The sequence below is a fragment of the Rhinolophus ferrumequinum genome, chromosome 10, assembly GCF_004115265.2.
Source record: "Rhinolophus ferrumequinum isolate MPI-CBG mRhiFer1 chromosome 10, mRhiFer1_v1.p, whole genome shotgun sequence".
NCBI classification, from domain to species: Eukaryota; Metazoa; Chordata; class Mammalia; order Chiroptera; family Rhinolophidae; genus Rhinolophus; species Rhinolophus ferrumequinum.
This window is the reverse complement of record NC_046293.1, coordinates 67,440,961-67,463,121: the sequence shown is the minus strand read 5'-3', so window position 1 is coordinate 67,463,121 and position 22,161 is coordinate 67,440,961. Positions and strand designations below refer to the sequence as shown.

The 22,161-nt window shown below is 40.8% G+C and overlaps 1 protein-coding gene across 1 annotated transcript in view; it reads right to left on the bottom strand.

Moving 5' to 3' along the window:
- TPH2 (tryptophan hydroxylase 2) overlaps positions 1–22,161 on the bottom strand; it is an 88,730-nt gene that overhangs the window by 14,908 nt on the left and 51,661 nt on the right. The window lies entirely within an intron of this gene.

The following is a 22,161-nucleotide window of genomic DNA, read 5'->3' as shown; positions in this document are numbered from 1 at the left end:
TACAGAAGAGTTTGTGGGAAAATGTGCTGTCATGTTCTAAAGCCTCCAAAATACACATATGGAGCCAGTCATGAGAGCGTTTAGGTCAGCCTGTGAAGAGCATCTTTGATTTTCCTTATGCTATATCAGTGTGTACACAAGGCATGGTCATGGTTACAACCTAAATCAAAACAAGCTGAGGGATCCTCTGAGAAAATCTGGTGCTTTATATACACGGTCTGCACTTAGCTTTGGCATCCCATCCTATTTTAAGGGGAATTAAAAGGTCTGTATTAATTCATCTAAAGAGTCAAAGCTAAATCTATCAGTGTATCTCTAGTCCGTGTGCTTCTAGAATCCGGGCAACCTCAGAGGAAAGAGGCCCTGTGCAGACTCCTTCCCACCACTCAGAATGCTCTCTGGCCCCATCTCTCGCCTGGGAGTCCTTCCAGAAACTCTGGCCTTACACAGCTCCATCTGCTCATTCCCTATCTACCTTTCCCTTTGGTTTCCTGTTATCCTCAACCAAGGAAGGTGCCTCAGTGCGGCTTCTATAGCCCACTTTCCCCCGAGAATCAGACCTTTTGCTCTGAAACAGTTTTCTATTTGTAGCTCCATGTGTGGCTAACAGATAAAGAGAAATGGTAAAATGCCCCTGAACCTCAGGGGTGGGCAAAACTTGAATAACGGACTTGCTCAGGATAATTGTCCTCTTTCTGTTTTCAATACCAGTGGAGACCTCAAAAGGCAGAGTGCCCTGGTCACGATCACTAATGGGGATGAGGAGACAACTGCATATTTCCTCTGTCTGGTTTTAAATGCAAAGCCTGCTTACAGATGCACTGGATGACCCCTTGAAGACCTTTCAGAATTCAAGGATAACTAATTGCTTCTGAAATTTTTAAGAAAATATCATTTGTTTTACTCAGAGGATTCTCCAGATGTGGATCTATAATATATTCCCTAGAGATTTACCAACTAAATATCCTACCTATTATTTAAAAAACAAATAAACAATAACAAGAAAAAAAAAAACCCTGAAACTTATAAGAATACCAATAAGAGAATTGCAGATTCTTGGCCGCTAATGTCTTTCAAACAAAAACAAATAATAATACTAAGACTAACACCTCCCAAATTGAAGGGTACTTTTCATCAAAGCTGACATGCATGAATTCCAAATTTTGCACACCACTAATTATATGTAATTATTTATAAATATTTTATTTGAATATAATTGCATATAATCATTAGCTGAAAATCAAAACAGGAATGATAGATCTGACCTCTTCCACAAAATAAAAGCAGAGTCATTTACATACATACAGTCATTAAGCAGAAGAAATTCTGAGTGACAATCTGAAATTCAAACACTGCTAGGGAACAAGCTACAGGACCAGCTCCACAGAATGTGTGCAGAGGAAAATGAGATAGGTCGCCCAATGCTGCCATCTTCAGATCACTACTGGTAGTACACCACTCTTGCCAAAGTTCTAGCCTCCCCAGATGGGCAGTAGTCACAGCTTGCCGGAACAGCGTCGGTGGAGACTGAACACACCAACAAAACACACACTGGTCCCACATGGTGATATACAGAAGCACACGATGTAACAGCCTTCTTATGTTTGGTGTTAGGCACCTGAAGCTCTTGCTAGGGCACATATTCCAGTTAAAGAAATGAACTTTTTTTTTTAAGAACTCTTGATGGAAAAGAAATTTACTGTTCCAAAGGGTCCTTTTGCCTCCCATTTCCCCCACTCTCTGCATCCCAGGAAATAATGCTATCACCTGTTCCTGAGAGTCACGCTATATTCTTCGACTGGATTAAAATAATACACACAAACTTCTGAGGAATCCTATGTGTCCTCTCTTCAAGAAAGGGGCTACACAAGTCATTTAATAAACGCCTGAGTGAGTGAATGAGTGAATGAGTGATATATTTTCTCTACCACCTTCACTAAAAATTTGACCTCTACATACTGGTAGTATATATTTTAACATATTCACACGCATCATTCCACATCTAGAATTCCTTTATCCACATAGCCAGGACACGGGCCCAAAGCAAGAAGCTAGCAAAGAGAGTTTGAAAAAGCCCTAAGATGTACTAAACATAACAAAAAGTCATGTGCTACATTTGGTTTACTTTACATATAAAAGAATCCTTCAGGCCCTCACTCAGATCCTATTTATCCTTATCGGTACACTATGCAAACAAAGTTTACTTATGTAGCTTCCAAGCCCACACCATAAGAAGGGCACAAGAAAAACACACACAAAAGCAGACCTACCAACTCAAAAAGCACAGAAATATAATATTTGGGTAAACAACCCTAAACACATCCATACTTGAACTTGTCACTAAACAACAGAATTTTATGACGATGCTAAAACAACAAGATAATAAAGAGACTTAGCCAGAAGACCTCCCAGTTTAGTAAAGTGGTTCATATACATCTAACTCTAAAATTATCTTGCTACTAACTTGAGACAGAGCAGCTATTATTATTTCCATTGAATAGATGGGAAAATCGAGGCTCCACATGCAAATGATTTGCCCAGATTCCACAGCTCCTGGCTGGGAGAGCTAGGAGTCAAGCTCATTTCCTAAGGTCAAACTCAGCGACAAGTGCACTGTGGGTGCATGACCACTATCAGCCAGTCACACCGGCACAGCAGTTCCTGGCGCTGAAATACTGAAATGCTTCCAGGATGAGCGTACAGAGCTATTCCCCCGACTCCCAAAGTACCTCTGGCCACTCACATGGCCCCAGCCCCCTTCCAGGCTCCATGGCCCCTGCCCTTCCCACCACTACCCTTCATTATCCAGCAAATACAAACTCAATGCCTCTAAAGCTGGGACCTCCAGAACCCTGCTCCACACAAGTCTAACAAGCACCTGTTCAATTTGGTGCCCATGTCATAACAAAAGGATCAATCCCATAAGGAAAGAATGCCGTTCAAAGATGTCCTAACATCAGTTGTCTGTACCTGTGATAAAGTGCAGATGAAAACACATGAAAAGGGTTCTGTATCTCACAGTCTTGCTTTCATGGTATTTTCTCTGACATTTTTCTATCTTAGCTTGAACAGCTGGCATGTGAAAGAATACACTTAATTGTTTAACCATTCCAGGTCACCTTTCCACTCACCCTTCTACCACACATCCCCAGATACTAGAGTTTGACTTTTTGCTACATCAAAACTTAGTTTACAAGCAGCAAGTATCTTCTCACTTTTGGCCAAATTTCCCTTAATGTTGATTAAATTACAAATGATTAATAGAATTGGAACAGGAGTGAATTTTGATAGCTAAACAGAAAGCTTTGGGATAGAAATATTAAGCCAATACAAATCAACAAAAATTGGGAAACAAAAGTGAAAATGGAAGCTGCCTTGCTTAAGCCATCGCTCAAACGGCACAAAACAGGAAACTTTCCACCAGACATCAATTTCTGTGGTTGTTTCTTTGCCCATTTAAACTGCAAAAACTCTCAAGAGTCACACATAAAGCCAGATCCCATTAGGTGCAATGATGACCCCAATGCTCGGTTTGCAGAGCAAGGCTTCCTGACCGGGAAAGCTTCCTGGGATGAGCTTCCAGAGATAGCAGAAGGGGAGAAGTTGGGGGTTGCGGCTTCATTATTTTGCCCTGGGCTAGTTCTGTGTAAAATGAAAGTGTAAGAAATGCTAGAAACTCAGAGCTGGAAGACACTAGTCACCTGCAGTCCCGGAGCGACAGCAGCTCTGTAACCACAGACCCCTCACACCATGTCTTTGAAGTCTCCCCTTGGCCAAAGGAAGCCATGCCTCGGTGTTCCCAGATTTGGGGTCTAGTCACTGCATACATTCCAACTACCACTGTCCAAATGCCTCATGCAAATGTAGCTCCACCTGGGTATCTAGACTCTACCATCAGTCTCTAAATGAAAATCACCATAGCTCTTGGCAAGTCATAACATCATCGAAATACATGTTTTTAAGTTATGCTTATTGAATTCTACTGTGCTAAGCTCTACTTGAGATTACAAAAGTAGCTAAAGATATGCATCTGTGCTCAAGAAAGGTGTCATATGGCTGGGGAGACCAGGCTAATATGAAAATAACAATAATAATAAAACTGCGGTTTTTATCCCACCTACCACACACTTCTCTCTGTCATGAAATTGTAGAGTGCTTGCTGTCTCAGAACATGAAGAATCTGAAGGCTTGTTTTGGACTTTGATGGGTAAATGGACTCTTGACAGGGCTTTGGAAAGAGGGAAAGTTACTGGAAACAATAACATCTAGGGGTTGGCGGAGGGGGTGACTTATAGGAGCCCAAAATATACGTCATATGGAGCTAGAGATAAGTCAAATTATTGAATGTACCAGGTCACAGGCTCCACTTGAACCAGTAGAGACTGTCTCTTCTACCGGTGATTCTCCTCAAACCAAGACAGACAAAAACAACTAGAAAAAAAGAGGAGAGTTGGGATTTGAGTAAAGTCTTGTCAGCTAGAATACAATGACCTGAATTGTGGAAACAGCATATACTGTCTTAGGTTAAGAACAGCCATCAAATGAATTAAAATGTAAAACCTAAGCTCTAAGGAAACATTATGGCAAACCTTGTGGAAAATTGGTCATCAAATATAAGAGGACCATCCGTAGGAGAAAAAAAGTGTCAGCAGAAAACAACTTTTACTGAAGAATACATCGACCTAGGCAATTTTCAGCAGCACTGTTTTAGTCAGGATTTTTCTGTGTGTTTCTTAAAACCATTTCCCATCTCTTTAAGGTTGTTTTTGAGAATAAATGGATAACTTTATTAAAGTGTCTTCTGGCCATTTCAGATTTATTGCCCCTTCTTCAGCTTCTCTAAGAGCATTCTCAATTTCAAAGGAGGCCACATGACTTATTATTTAACATTTCCTAGTTTTTACATCGGGCTTTAATGGTATTATTTTATTTTAAAAGAAACATCCCTCATTCTCTGCTTCCCACTCATGGATTAAGAGGAGTGACAAGCATTCACTTAATTTCAGTGCCACCCAAGCAGTTGGTCCACCCCTAAGTCCCTGACAAGTCCCACTGTAAGACACTCCATCCCCAGGGCTCACGGGCCAGTCACAAAGGCCATATGGTAACACAGTGACAAACCTTCACTGGCACCACTGCCCTAGAATAAAGATCCAGATTTCTTCATACAGCGAAAAAGACCCTTCATGACTTAGCCCCTGACTCCTCCAGACATCTCTCAGTCCTCTTCCCCACTATTGCCGACCCCCCCGGGGAACTATTTGCAATTGCGCAGACTCACTATGCTCTCTTCAGCTTCCCTTCTAGGCCTTTGCACACCACCGTCCCTCTGTCTGGAATGCTCTCGTCACCGCCCACCGCTTTTGCCCACTTCCTGCTTTCTGCCCGGTTAGGTGGTCCTCTTCTCACCCCAGGGGAGCACTGAGGAATCCATACTGAACTTGTCAGTCTTCCTGCCTCTCCCCTCCACCAGCCTCTGAAGTCCCTGAGGTCAGGGACAGTTCCCTGAGTCTGCACAATTGCAAAACGTTCCCTGAGGGGTGGGCAATAGGGAGGAAGAGAACTGAGCGATGAGTCTGGGGGAGGCAGGGGCTAGATCACGGAGGGTCTTTTCTACCATATGAAGAAATCTGGACCTGTTTTTGTTATTGTTGTTTAACGTCTGCTCACCAGCACCTTGCCTCACCTGTCGCAGGTACTCATCAAATATTGAAAGAAGGGAGGAAATGGTTGAGCAAGCAGAGTTTCCCAGTGGGCCAAGCCAACCAGGTCAGTGCCAATCTTCCAGACCAGTCACTACTATCATCAGCAAATTTTCCGATATTACAGGCTTTGAAAAGATGAAAACCCCTCTACTGGAGCCATCCGATCAGTTTCACTTATGGCTTCAGAAATAGATCTGTCCCTGGACCTCTCTCTTGGGCCCCTCAACAACAGCCAATGCTCTCCAAGCCGGTGAGGAATGGGAAGGAGCCGGTCTCCTCGCAGGCCTTCAGGAGCGAGGATGAAGGTTGATTGGCAGCCGTCCTGTGGTTAAGTGCCTTCTGGCCTTCTTCATTCCCACAAACAGCAACTCTGAAAACCCACTGTGGGGACAGAGCCCCAAAAAGCAGTTTCCAGGCTCTCGGCCTCACATAGAAAGGTGCTGGCTCAGGTAGTAAATGGCCATCAACTGTGATCAAATGGCCAGCAGCTGTGGCTAGTTGGCCGTCAGCTGTAACCAGTGAGCCATTGGCCACGAATATAACTGCTGTGGTTACGCTAGCAAAAAAAAGGGGGAGCTAGCAAGAAGATGGGGGCTGAGCCTGCAAGCGGCGCAGTGAGGGTTGAGAATTGTGTTGCTCCTGGTTCCTGTGTCTCCAACCCAGCCGCCAGTGAGAGTATAGTGGTATGACTCCCCTACCTATGGCTCCGTGGGTGTTCCTTTTTGGCCTCACCATGTCCTGCGTTCTTATGTGGGGAGTGGGACCAGAGACCCCGCCGGACACCCCGCACGACACATGGCGAAGTCGGCAGGATCCCCTGCACTACACCCACCGATTGCGACACCTGGATCCTCATCAGAATATGTCAGGGGAAAGTTTCTCAGTTTGCTGTTTCTGAAGGTTGCAGCCAACTGGAGACCAGCCAGGGGAAATGCTAACTGTGCTTCGTCAGGTCTAGAGGATCTGACTGAGATAGATCCAGGCCCTGACGTGCCTCCCAGCCCAGACCGCTCAGAATGAGCAGCTACGAGGAATTGCTCTTGGCACCGTTGCCCAGACCTTCGTTTAACAAATGATGACACCCCACATCAGACAGACACCGTTTTTTCCTGGAGATGAATCTGTGAGATGACCGTCCGTCCAATTCTCTTTTCCACATAATCTGTGGCTCTTTGAAAAGGGTATTATGAATACAAATAGGCTTCTTTTTCATGCCTTCTGGACCTGCAGGTATTTTGAGTTTCACAAATCAAAAGCCGCTTTGATACGCATCGGTGTCACTCCTTGGACCCTAGATGTAGTACATCATCTCCATCTCAGTGCGACATCTCCATAACAAACGAGTCGCACAGTTTCCCTCTTTCTTTAAAGCATTTCCATCTTTTCCCAAATGACCCTTTGATGAACTTATTATGTAACTAGCTACCTTGAAATGAGTAAGCCTTTACTCTGAAGACATGCACACACACACACACACACACACACACACACACACACACACATCATTTTCATGCCAGGTACGTGGATCAGTATTCCCTTTATATACGTGCTTAATCTACTTCGCACAGAAGACCTACTTAAGAAATACGGCCATAGGTGCAGTGCCCAAGAACTGACTTTTATAACCTGAGCGGTTCTGAACCCCTTGAAGGAGAAGAAAACTGATGAGCACTTTCTCTCAGCCGTTCATCCTTTGGCATGCCCTAAAATGTTCTGCATCAAATCACACATTCTCCCCAGATGTGGTGATTTTAAAGGTCAGCTCTTGAATGCTGGTGTGAAAAATGAGGTTTTTACTGACTCCCAAGTAAGCTGTGGGTAGTCACCACTGCCTTTAGAGGGTCATTTTATTTTTATCCCTGCGTTACGAAAAGCAACACCCTCCCAGACATTAGGTCTACAGAGTCGGCACTTTCTCACCTGTTTCCTTCCAGGCAAGAACAGGAATCCTGGAAGATTATTACATGTCTGAAAAGTGACAAGAAAGGTATGTTTAGCGGGGAGAGCCATTCTCACCGCTCCATTGCACTGAGCTGTCTTCGATTTTAGGCTTTTATTAATGAAGTCATGTTTCTTTTCTAGTCACTAACCATCACCACTACCATCATCATCTCTCACACTCAGAATCGACACTACCATCTATATGTGTAAATGGGGCTGAAAAGATTTACCTGTGAATCGGGGTCCCTGTGACAGTGAGGGTCCATAGGTAATTGAACCTCTAGATAGCATTTCAGCTCAGTGGAGCTCCCCTGTCTCTAATAATAATCATTGCCAATTACTGAAACCTACACTATAGCACAGTGCTAAGCACTTCACATCACACTCACACCCCCACAAGGCAGGCACTGTGAAACAACACAACATGGTGGTTTAAACACATTGCCTTTGGCGAGAAAGACCAAGATTCAAAGGCAGGCTCTGCCATTTGTGGGACCTTAGGAAAGTTATTTAGCCTTTCTCGGTCTTAGGCTCCTTGTCTGTTAAATGAAAAAAAATGAAAAGGAATAATATACATTTATGGAATTCTTACTATGTGCCAATGCTAAATCCCCCATTTTACAGATGACAAAACTGAGACTTAGGCTGACTAAGCTGGGCAAGTTTAAGGCTGATAAAGCTGGATAGAAATTGGTTGTGCCTGACCCTCAGTGTCCATGTTATTTGTACTTTACTGCACTGTTTGCTCTCTGCTCTCAGTTACTGAACATGGCAGGCCCTTAGGACGTATGCCATGTCCTTCATGGTTGAACTTGGTATATGTCACGTCTGCCTAGGTTGCCTACAGTCATCTCTCCAGGGCTTGCACTGGGGTAGGTATCTTAATCTCCTCTGTGGCCCCTGGATCAGCCAGGTAACACAGCCCAGGCCTGTTGGGAGCCAGTGAAGAGCACACACTAGCAGCCAGTCATAAAAGGAAGCCAAGTCTTCTGAGCCTTACCAGTGGGAAACAGCACTGCAATTAGCCCAGCTCCAGTGAGGCTGGGTTGGGAATGAAATCCATCGTGTTTATGTTAAAACATTCTATTACAAAGCACAAAACCAAATGCTATATAGCATTGCTTTAAACGACAACAATCTACTTATATTTGATATAGATGCATTATTTGATGGGCACAAAATAAACTTGGTAAGGGATAGTGAGAATTCAGGAGACAGTAAAGAACGGTATGACCTGAAACATCTCTGGTATCTCATGACAAGCTATTTTGCCACACTTACTCTCTGGCTCTGGCAACCAAGAGAACTCGGTGCGCCTGCTACTGTCTAGAATGCCAATCCCTCTGCTCTCCCTCCCTTCCCCTAATTAGCAGAGTCCCATACTCAGTAAAGGAGGGACAGATAGGTGACTGAAGATGAAATTTCACTTCCCAATTCAGGATCGTGTCCCCCATCAACTGAGGGCACCAACGCATCTCCAGCCAATCGTCTCCTTGGTAGTGGCGGTCTGACTGCCAGAGTGGCTGGGTTCTTAAATGGAAGCAGGAATCTGGATGTTTATGTGATAGCCTCCGATGCGTCAATGCAGGCTATTTTTTAAATTTAAGAAAGGCGTAGACTAAATACATATATTTCCCCCACAGACATGAGCCAGAACAGAGGACGCTAATGTACCATCTCTTTAGAGGACAGCATGATCTAAAGAGCCTAAATCCTGCTTCAGGAGCAATAACTGGCCAGGACACCAAACACATGTCTCTGCTATCTCACCTGGTCACACCTTGCCCTGACATCCTAAACTCTTGAGAAGTGCTTCGGTGTACCAGATCGGAACTCAGAAAAACTAACAGTTCACTCTCTGCCGTTCTTTTACTGTATGGTCTTGGGCAAGTCATTTCACTGGTCTGAGCCTCCCTTGATTCATCTATAAAATGGGGATTCCTTTCCTTGTCAGATTTTTATTGGGCACCAAGTGTGTGTACAACACCCCGTGGATACCGGGCTCTGTGTTGGGGGATAACAATATGAGTCCTGCCTGTCTTCAAGTGTCTTTGTGAGACGCAAACACTGCATCAGTGTACAAGCTGTAACTTAGGTAAAGGTTCCATGCTCTGAGATGGTTAAGACCATTGTTATGTTTAAGTCTGACTCATCTGGTCGCAGGGCTCTGATTCTACACAGAAATTCCTTCTGGGTAGGTGACTGTGGATTTAATTACAGGTCAACAGTTCCTAAAACCCAATCTAAGGGTCTTTCCAATATGCATTCAACCCATGAGATGCCAAAATGTCCTAAAGTATTAGCACCTACTCTATCAGTAAGCATATATGACAGCAATTTGAGTCTGATGGGTACTAAACTTATCGGGGTGATCATTTTATAAGTTATATAAATGTCTAATCATCATGTTGTACAGCTGAAACTAATATAATATTGTATGTCAACTGTAATTGAAAGATTTTTTTCAAATTATCAGTTGGACCACTGAGAAAGTCTTCCCCCAGGAAAGCACCTTCGATTATCCATACTGCTCCCTAAACCTGACCTGTGCCCCTGTCTTTGCACTTATCAAGTTATATTTAAATCTCTGTTCACTTATCAGTATCCCTCACTAGACTGTAAGTCCCCAAGAAGCAGGACCACATCTACCTATTTCACACTTGAATTCCCAACTCCTGACACATAGTAGATCCTCAGTAAATATTACCGAGTGAGGAAACAATGGGCCGTAATTGACTCTATCGAAGTTGAGGGAAAGATATTTAGTAGGAATCAGCAACGTCTTGCCTTTGCTAGATCACCTAGGCAAAGAAGCAGAATCCAATGCCCCTTTCCTTGCTGTTTATAGCTTTGACTTTTATCTCAGCGGAACTAAGGCCTCTTAATTATATTTGCAGGAGGAAAAGGTGAACATCCCAAAAAAAAGTTTTTGCGAGAGCTAAATGTTTAAATGTTTCTAAAGTATGCCATCTTAAGGTAGCTCCCCTTGTTTTAGTCCAGAGAGCACGTTTAAACCTTGCTAATTAGACACCAACATAGGACCCCTGTATACAAACGTGGAGACACATCCAAAATGCATCAAAACTAGAGCAAACATTTTCTAGAAGTTTTCCAATAGCTTCTTTGCATAGTTTTATATTAATGCAGCCATCGTTTGGCCAAACTGCAAACACCTGGCTTGAATTCTCAGAATCTTGAACTCATGAGGAGGAGCGGCCAAGATTTGAAACCCCAAATTTATTGCTTTCGTTAGTTATTAAGGGAGTGCTGCATGTATCAACGAACAGCATCACTCCTAATCTGCTTGAAAACTTTAGTCAGGGTTTCATATTTTATGTGATCTCATTGGCACAAACAGTATTTATTCATTTATTTTCCCAAGCTGTTTCCTGTGACTTGTCTTTCTTTATGTTCACTCAAGGGAGGTGTGGTATTAACTCAGGGGAGGCCTCCTCCATCTTCGGGAAGAAGCTTGACACATTTTAGGGGAGGCCTTACCTTTATTATTTATGGTTAAAATACTTCACTTTGCAAGGTAGCATGCTGTCTCCATCTAAAGCCCCTTTGTAATATAAACTGCAGAGTCTGCATTTCAGAAGGGAAAACCTGAGTTGTTGAAAGTTAGAGAATTACCCAAGAGTAGAAATTCTCTCCAGGGGCCTCTCCTGCATTTGAGTCTTACTGATGTGACCACCTAGATATCTAAGAGTAAAATCATGTCAAAGACACTAGCTAGCATTTATTGAACACTTAGCACTGCGCTAAGCAGCTTTACAATGCATTGTCTCATTAATCTCCAATAGCTCTACAAGACTTGATATTATTATTCTCATTTTAAAAATGAAGAAACTAGGGCACAGAGAGGTTAATTAATTTATCCAAGGTTACCCAGCCAATAAGTGAGAGAGCCTTGATGTGAATCCAGGTCATCTGACCCTAACACTTGTACTCTGAATTACACACTACACTGTACTGCCTCGTTAGCAGGTCCATACAGGTACAGGCCCGAGGAAAACCAATAATGTCACATAGAGTAAGGCCCACTCTATTTTATTCCAGCTTTCCCTTTACTCCCTACTGGGATGATTATCTGAGGTCAAGTGCTGTGGGGAAGGATGTTGATGATCTTATTCAAGAAGAGAACAATAAGAGGGGTGAATGTTGATTAGACAAAGGTAGCACTCACCCATAGGGACAAGATTAAGGTAAAATTTGAAGACTGAAGATTAAAAAACATACGGAAGGCAATTTTTTTATTTAAAAGGTTGTATCTACTAACTTTTTTCTCGAAAAAAAAAAGAGGAAAAGCAAATAAAACTTATTAGCTACATATGATGTTTACTAAACCACTTTGCAACTTACCTGAGTGAAAAGTCATAAACTCCATATTTCTTGAGTACTTCCAATATATTCTTTCTTCTGCTGATATAAAAGATAGTTTCTCCTGACAGCACAAGTCTTTGATAAATGGATGAACACCTCGGGACTCCTTTTCACACAGTCGGGACTCCTTTTTACTTAGTTTTTACTTGACTTGGCAAAATAACTTTTCCAAAAAAAACTAGATGGCTATATGCCAAAATGTTAACAGTGTTTATCGCTGCTGTGATGGTGCAAATGATCTTTATATTCTTTTCCTTACGTATCTATTCTTTAAAACTTTTCCACAATGAATGTGTGCCACTTTTGTAATAAGAAAGAGAAACAAAGGTTTTTGTAAAGAATTTTCGGTAAAGGAGTCCCTAAGTCCCCCTACATCAGCCCTCCCTCCAGTGCTCAGGGAATGACTTTTTATCGGCAGTATAAAGACAGACTTGCAGACCCAGGAAAGAATGATGAGGCCCCCTGGGTGATTTATTCCTCCCAGCATTCTTACTTTACCTACTCTGGATGTAAGCCCCTAAATGATAGCATTTCTATTTCCTGGGAAACCTTTCCCTAGTATGAAACCCACCCACCAAAAATATTCCAGAAATGTGCATATGAAACTCTAAGCAAATTACAATATTTCTAAGGGAGCAAAGAGATCTTTAATCACTGTGTGTTCAATCTCATGCCATGTTTCTTATTGTGCTCCCATTCATTGTGGTGGCTCATAATGTACAGTAATACATTTTACATCCACTAAATGTGTCTTGGGTTTTTATATCACAGTTCAGAAGAATAGTTTTGGAAATCCTTTTGACTCCTTTATATGAAAACTACATTTGTGGAATGGGGTAATTAAATTCCTATAGTTCGCTATAACATTACCTCTGCTATTCTAGCTCATTAAAAAATGATCCCAACCTTCTTCTCTCTGCATTTGTTAGAAATGGAATTACACTACAGATATTTCTAATACAAGTATAAGATTTGAGAGTCTACTCCATTGTAATTAAACTAGAAAAGTCCTTCCTTTGTGTTTCTGTGTGGAAATTAAAATGACTGCAAAAATCTTCTGTTCTTGACGAATGCATTCTGGCTTACTTTGAGAAGAAAAAAGTAAGAAGGGTTCTATGTCAGGGCTATCGAATCACAGGAAGAAGTTAGCTCTTCCTGAAAAGAATTAAAGAATTTCAGGTCTTGAAATGATTTTAAAATTATTTAGTCTGTAATAGTGAGATCAAGTACTATCATACCTGGGTGTGATGTAACTAATGGCATGACATACATCGTAAGAGTGTTTCACTGCATTTTGCTCCTCGTGAAGCACTGGATAGAAGAATATCAGCATTTTGAAGAAGACACTTGAGTCACAAGGACATAATATAATTTGTCCCTGAGTACAAGATTAGTAAGTAACAAAGCTGGCATTTATATCATCAAAAAGACAAGAGACAAATATTGGTGAGGATGTGGAGAAAAGAGAACCCTTGTGCTCTGTTGGTGGGAATGTAAAATGGTGCAGCCACTATGGAGAATAGTATGGAGGTTTCTCAAAAAAATAAAAGTAGAACTACCATATGATCGAGTAATTCCACTTCTGGGTATATGTCCAAAGGAAATGAAAACAAGATCTTAAAGAAATCGCTGCACTCCCATGTTTATTGTAGCATTATTCACAATAGCAAGATACAAAACTAACCTGTGTCCATCAATGGACAAAGATGTATAAATGGATATATATATATATATATATATTCCAATGGAACATTATTCAGTCATAAGAAAGTAAGAAACTCAGGAAATTCTACCTTTTGCAGTAACGCAGATGGACCTGGAAGGCATTATGCTAAGTGAAATAAGTCAGACAAAGAAAAACAAATACTGTATGATATTACTTATATGTGGATTCTAAAATGCCAAACTCATAGAAACAGAGACTAGAATGGTGGTGACCAGGGATGGCAGTGGGATGGGTAGAACTGATCAAAGGATTAAAACCTCCAGTTACAAGATAAATAAGTTTTGGGCATCTAATGTACAGCATAGTGGTTATAGTTAATAATGCCATATTAGACACTTGAAAGTTGCTAAGAAAGATCTTAAATGTCTTACCACAAAAAAAGAAATGGAAATTATACGATGTCATGCAGGTGTTAGCTAACTAATCATTTTGCAACATATAAGTGTATTATTGATATATCAGTAAGTTGTACACCTTAAACTTAACGCACTGTTATGTTTCAATTATATTTCAATAAAGCTGGGGGTGGAAAAAGATGTCACTCAAACTCCCTTGGGCTAACTTCAGGTTCAAACCCTTTCCACCACATCACACCACACCACACATTGCCCATCAAATATCCTGACTAACAGCTTCAGCACATGCTGAGAGACCCCCAGCTGCTGACTTGGGGTGCCACTTACTGCATGCATAAAATTAAGTGGGTACAGAGAATGAACAGTTATCAAAGCAGCTCTATTTTGAGTTTCTAAATATCTAAAATATGTTGGTTCTTTTCCTCATCTGCAGTTATATGATGGTTCTCTGAAGCCCCTAGGATACAGTTAAAAATGACAAAGAAAGATTTGAGTTGCCAAAATGTCCAGCTATTCCGGATGGCAAATGGATTTGTTTCTAAACACAGTGGGCAATCTAGAGCTCACTTTTTAATTCCAAGTAATGGCTATGTTCTCATCGTGGTATAAATAGATGGCAAACACTTCATACTGGCAATGATGAATATCACATTTGAAATATATACAAATAGATAGAACAAAATAGCCTTAGCTCCCAAATCAAAGTTCACGGACTACAGCGGGAGTCAAGGAAGTATGGCCCAGCATCACTCCAATAGAAAAAGACCAAGGGAAGGCAGTGGTGAAAACAATGAGAAAGGACAGAAGTGACAGTCTATAGTGCTAGCTAAATAAATGCAGTGTTCCTGGCAAGGCGCTACTACTTTTCTACCTGCATAGAAGACATAAAAGTGAAACTAGTGAGTTGGAGTAGACATTATTAACTTTTAGTTAAGTTACTCTTAGAAATAACACACAAACTGATCATCCACCCAAATATCTCAATTAAAAAATGTATAAATGTGCATTCCTTCCAGTCTTTCGTCAGCTTTGTATCAAATGTTCCGAATAGTTGAACTAGTTCAAAGATGCTACATGGAATAAATAAGCCTGGAGCTTATTAAGTCAGGCTTTCTGTAGATACTAAAATGGTCATTTTAAATGTCATCCATCTTCAGTAGAGCTGGGCATAAGTCTTCTAAAAGCATCCAAAAGTTCCCCACCCCCGGCCAGGTAGGCAAACCCATGAGAGACTGGAGAACAAGCTAATGTCCTCAGCGGGCAGGAAAATATTAATTGGTAATTCATAAACTAAGGTTACCTTTATAATTATACTTCTAATGTGAGTTACAGTCGATTATTAGTTTAAGACTGACTGTATATATTATTACCAGTCTCAGCATGATAAAGTACTGGTTATACCTGGAAATTCAAACACACTTGATTCATGGCTGTCAAAAGCCCCAGTCAATGCAAACTCATTTACTTGTAACAAATAAATTACCGTTTTGATAAAGCATAAATGGAACCCTAGCTTATTAATTTTCTGACAATTCTTTCCTGCAAAAAAAAAAAAAATTTACCTGCTGATCAGGTCTCGCCTCACAATGAATTCCACCCTTTCAGAAAATATTCTAGACTTGTATCTCCTAAACTGTGTGCCTTGGAATATTAATAAAAATAGACTTTTGCAACCATATAATGTGTTTTCTCAATTCTTGAGTTCCATTTTTTCACATTTTAACATTTCCAAAATGGAGCTTTGTCTTACAAACAATGTAAAAAAAATTTTGCTAGCTGAATCTTTTTTCCCCTTTAAAAAAAAAAAAAAAACACTAGTAAATTAAGAGGGTGTTTTACAGTCAATGGCATCTTAAAATGGAGAAACATGGTAAATTTGGAAAAATAATTTTTTATCACTTATGGAGATTTGCTCTGCACATTATCTTATTAAAGGCTCTGAAAAGTCCTACACTTTAAAAACAAATCTGTTTACTTCATTTAACCCACTGTTTCCTAAGTATATTTACCCAAAGATCCCTCTTTTTATAGAACTCATAATAACGTTTCATGAGACTAACATTCTGGGAACACATTCTGGGACAGACTGCTTCTCACCCTTGGCCGAGACGCCTCTCTCATCAGAAAGTGAAGGGAAACATGTTTCGAGGTCGACAGAACTTAGTGGATGACCTAAAACTCTCAGTGCAGGGCAAATTCCAACTGGGCCAGAGGCCGATTTATTCTGCTTGGGAAACATCTGTGATGTATTCATCCTGATTGCTTTCTCCTAGAAGTGATGCACATCTTTGTGTGTTCAAATGCCTTTATGATGTGAGAAATGAATAGACTGAATTGAAGCCATCTGCCTCAGACGATGGGATTCACTGTCTGGTAAGAGGAGCTCCCTTACATTTCCTAACATTTAGAGGAAGAGAAATCAATATTTTTCTAGGACTAGTTCCTAAATTCACCTTATCAGCAAGTTTCTGTTTGTTCATTCCTATAAAATTGAATAAAGAAAGGCATATGGCAAAATAGCAGGCAGCAGGAAAGTGTGAGAGCAGACACACAAAACAGAACCAACGGCATGGCTCTCACAGACACGAGGGTCCATTTTCAGGACCAGAATAAGCCCTAAATAAACTCATTGCACACCATACAATGTGTATCTGATGATACTCTATTAATCCAGTTTTTAGAAAAAGTATCAAATGTGAAAAGAAGGCTAAAAGATGACCAATGTACCTTTTCAAAAACACACTCGAGCATTGTCTAACAGGTCCACCTGCCTAACAGGTCACCTGCTTCTCTTGGACCAGCAGCAACAGCATTACCTGGGAGCTTGTCAGAAACGCCACATCTCAGACCCCATTCCACACCTTCATGAACAGAATCTGCATTTTCACAAGATCCTTAGGTTATTTTATACTACAGTTTGAAAAGCACTGATCGAGGAGCTATAACCTTTGTCTGACTTCCTATTTACTAATGATTAGGGCCCAGGTGCTGTGAGGTAGAAGTTACCTTGTGAAAATTGATCAGCTGCAAGTTATTTTTGTCCACTAGACATGTAAATGATTTCTGCCTGGTAGAAAAGATAAGTTCAAGGTTATGGTTTCTTGCCCTGTAGAACAGAAACCCTGCTGCACCCTTATTCTAGGAATCTTTCTTTCAGTGACGATAAAGTCTTGGTCTCTCAAATTCTTCTTTGAACTAGGTATACCACCCTGCTTTTTGCTCATTCATGAGTTAAATATATCTTTGACATGTGCTCAGCACCAGTGTATGACAGTCATGCCTATATCTCTTAAAAATTATAATTCAAAACCAGTCACCTCTCAACAACGAGATACTTATTTCTAGTGAACACTGTAATACCCATCTTTTCCTAGGAAAAAAAAAATAGCCAGGTGTTCAGCAAAAAGTCATTGAGAATATTCCACATGATATGAAGATGAATGTAAGTTGGGCTGGTCCTCAAAGATGGTATAAAGTTAATCTAACTTTAGACACAAGGGCTGGCAGCGGAGCACCTATAGTTCTGTTTCAGCTTGTAGACATAAATTGTAGCCAAAGAACATTTTGTTTTGCTTTAATTTTTGAATTTGAAGGCCTTCAGGTATAATGTGGATTCTCCAGTTCTCCAGAGGCTCCAATACTCCTTATTATCTTGTATCAGGCTATTTTACACATTTGCTACCTATCTGGCCCCTGGAGGCATTTAAGTTTACAACCCTTAAAGAAGACACTAATCTATTAAATCCACTTAAGCTAGCACTACAGTGGGAAATGGCTGGTCTCTAAATTATAGCACATTCTAAGCAGCCCTTACTGGGAATATTTTTACATATCTATCATGCACAGACCTTGGACGACAATGATGAGTCTGAAAAGAGTGCAGCTGCCAAAACCAGTAGCCTTATTCATTACTCACCAGAGGGCAAATTATTTACATGTATAACAATGCATTTGAAATACATTTACCAAGCAGCACCATCAATTTCTTCAGATACAAAAGAGTTTCATTTAAATGGTTCTCAGGGCGAAGAAACCATTGCCCACATAAAACAGCAGAGATAGCTTCATTATCAAAACTGAGCATTATTAAAATGTCAAAATAAATATCAGGCAGAAATATATAGCAAGGGGAGGCAGTAGCTACAGGCAACAGCCTGGCCTCTCTGAAATCAGACCCAGAAGTTCAAAAGCAGCTCAGGACAAGACGGAGTCTGGCGGCACCAATTCGTCCTAGTGGAAGTTGTTTTGTTCTTTAGATGGATTTGTTGACAGCACATCATAGAAAGTTAAGTATCTGCTTTCACTAGGTGTGACTCTCTTTTTCATCAGTGCTTAAATTTACTACACAAGGAAAAGCAGGCACTATATAAACAGAGTCATTAATAATATAAATGTCATCTAGAGTAAAAGAATATGGCATGTTTCGTTGTTCTGCATAAATAGTGATTTCTGTGGTTTTCCATTTGTCCTCTCTATGGATTTTTCTTCTTTGGCACATTTCATCTCTCATTGTATTCTAGTACTTCTTTTCAGGGGACTCAATGGGAGCCACTTTGAGGAAACCAGCTAACAATTATCTCTGTTTCTCACCTGGACACTAAGGGATCTCACTAACCACCACTATCCCCTCGTCACTGGGTTTTGTACCCCTCCTAGTGAGACCTTAGCTCCGATCTCTTAGTCTTTGCAATTGGGTCATTAAATTGGGTGTCTAGCTTCAGCATTTGGCTTGAGGGTCATTCATATGCATGTCATCCAATAGGTTACTTTTTTCAAGGTTTACTTTGAACTTGTCTGGCTGAAATCTAACTGTGTTTTTGTTTAAGACCATCTTCCAGCAGTTTTCCATTCGCTTTGTTTTTAACTGAGGGACGGGATGTGGTTCTAGAAATCAATGGCAGTTTTAGTATCGTTTCTGGAAAACTCGTCCTACCCTCCTCCCCCTGTGAGTCTATCCTCCTTCATATTCTCTAAAGCACACGTAAAATGCTCTCCAAATTTGTCTTTGGTCTGCAAAATACTGTTCAAAGTAAGTGGACAAACTATAAAACTGGAAAGAATTGGAAATGCAAGGCTTGTGAGACACGAAAAATCAAAGAAAGTTGGGGTGGAGGCTGATGCGATATTTGGAAAGGAGAAATGAGTCGTGCAGGCAAAACAATGGTGAGACACCACCCCTCCACCCCAAATCTCCACTGCATTTAGAAGAGACTCAAAATCTTCTGCATTGAAGTCTTTTGCAAGTTTACACTCTGGGTTTTTTTTAACTGTCAAAGCCACTGCAAGATTCCAGACAGCTCAGCTCCCTTGGGAGACACTTGATTTTCCTAACCTGTCACCAGGCAATTCCAGTATAGAGAAGAAACTCTGTGCTGGCCCAGGGCCCCCCTTCTGAACCCCAGTCTCCAACAGTGAACTCAGAACTCACACACGCTTAGCAGAGTTACCTGAAATCCACTTGTCCTACATATCTGTTCATGTATATCAATAAAAGCTGACTCTAACTTTGGGTGCTCTATAGTTTTGCATACTAGATTGTGAGTTCCTTGAAGCAAATACTACCTTTGAGTCTTTTTCTATCCCTACCTCACAATACCTAAGGTTCTTTAGCCCCTCAAGGAATATCTGTTGACTTGAATATCTGTTGACTTGAACTGGTTTTTTGCAGGAAAGCAGATGCATTCCAGGGAAAGGACAATGAAAAAGGAGGGAGACAGAGAAAGAAATATAATTAATGACCTAATGCTTTCTAACAGATGGAAGTGTTTTTAGCTGTTGGACCTAGAGCAATCCATGACCCAGGGTATTGGAATCATGCTAAGGAATGTAAATTCCGAAAGAAAACTTACTCATCCTACAGGTTTCCTGGCCCTCGTAAAAATAGTTTTCAAGGTATGTGCATTAGTTGGGTTTTTTTTTTTTTTTTTTTGCAAATTTATAAATAGAAACAACAAATGAAGGACCCCTAAAGATGTTCACACCCTACTGCCCGGAACCTGCAAATTTGTTATCTTCACAGATATGATTAAGGGTATGGACTTGAGGTGGGAGATTATCACGAATTATCTATCTAATGTAGTCACATTAGTCCTTAAAAGACCTTTCCCAGCTACAGTCAGTGAGAAAAAGATGTGACAATGGAAGGAATGTCAGAGGGATGTAACACTGCAGACTTGGGAGACAGAGGAAGGGGCCCATGAGACAAGGAATGTGGGCAGCCTCTAGAAGCTAGAAAAAGCAAAGAAACAGATTCTCCCCTAAATCCTCCACAGAGGCGCACACTGCTCTGCCGACACCTTCGTTTTAATCCAGTGAGAACTGTGTTGGACTTCTAACCTTATGAAACTGTAAGATAACAAATTTGTTTTGTTTTAAGCCACGCATAGTTTGTTACGGCAGCAACAGAAAACTAATACAAAAGGCAACCCTGGGCTTCAGCACGACCCTCAAAACTGGTGAGCAAGCATTCCTGCTGAACCCCCAAACCAGAGAGATTTCTTATTCCCGCTGAAACTGTCCCGCTATTCCCCCTTTTCCTTTACCTCTTGGCTGACTTTTTCTCATCTTTGAAAACTGAGCACAAACTTCCTCTCCTCTGAAAAATCTTGGTTTTTATCTATATAGGCTATAAATGTTTAAGTGCGGAACATGTTCTTTGCACATATTAGTTTGAATGATTAATTAATTAATTAATCATTTGATGGATTAATTAATCATTTGATGGAATGTAAAATAAGGGACAACAAAACTGCTTTCTTGTCACTGCTTTTAGGAAAAGAGTAAGATCACTAACTAAGATCCACCTACATTCATATTCATCAAGTCCTACTTTATTCCTTCTTCTCCTCTCTTTGCACACATACACACACACACACAAACACATACACACACATGCACACACACAAACACACAAATACGCATGCACCCACGCACAACCTGGCAGAGTTAAATCCCAGTTCGTAGCTATTCAGAGTCAGAGAAGTAAGCAATACATTCATTCCTATCCAAATGTATGAGTTGTTGTGGGTCAAAGGCTGAAACCAGAAAATTTCAAGGGAAATTTGAAAGGCACAGAAAAGGTTCCAAATGTGGAATTGAAACCCAGATCCAAGATTTGAGAATTAAATAACAGGACTCATGTGTGGTAGTTTTAAAACATGTCTACGAACACTTTGACACTCCTTTCTCCAAAAGGTGAAGGCTAATCCTCCTCTCTTTGAGTGTGGGTTGGAGTGACTCCCTTCTAATGAATAGAATATGGCTAACATGAACAGTATATAATCAAGTCACAAAAGGTATTACGACTTCCTCCCTTCAATCTCTCTCTCTCTCTCCTCTCTCTCTCTTTCTCTCTCTCTCTCTCTCTCTCTCTCTCTCTCTCTCTCTCTCGATCTCATCACTTGCTCTGGGGAAAGCCACCTTCAGACAAGCCCACATCGCGACGGCAACCACAGGAGTGGCCCCGAGCCAGAACACTCAGCTAAATTGTTCCCAAATTCCCAACCACAGAAACTATAAGTGTTCGTAGATGTTCACTGTTTGAAGCTACTAAGTTTTGGGGTTATTTGTTACACAATAATAGATAGTCAATATAAATGAGATATATTCCGTAGGGCAAAAGTTAAAAAGTAAAAAGTCAAGATCCTGATTCAGTCTACAAATATATATTCCTCAGCTCATAATGGTAGATTTTTTTTTATGAGCTAAAATTTTTTAAATCATGTAATTTTATTTAGAAATCCACATCGCCAGCCTCTCTCAAAAACTTGGAGATCTGGCAACACAAAGCCCTGCCTTTCCACCTGGCAGCCATGAGCAGGTAGTAAGCATCAGCCTTCTGCTGTGGAACAGATGTTGCTCTCCAAAAGTTCACCAAAGTCCCCACTACCCCCTATTCATCCCCTCACTGACCCCAACAGCAGGGGTTTTGCACTGCTATTTCTCCTTTAGTAGAGAAATATTTGCCAGTTCCCACATCTCTATCAAAAGTAGGAAACAAAAGATATATAGAAAGGGTGTGTGTCTTAAGAAATCTAGGAGAAAACTTACT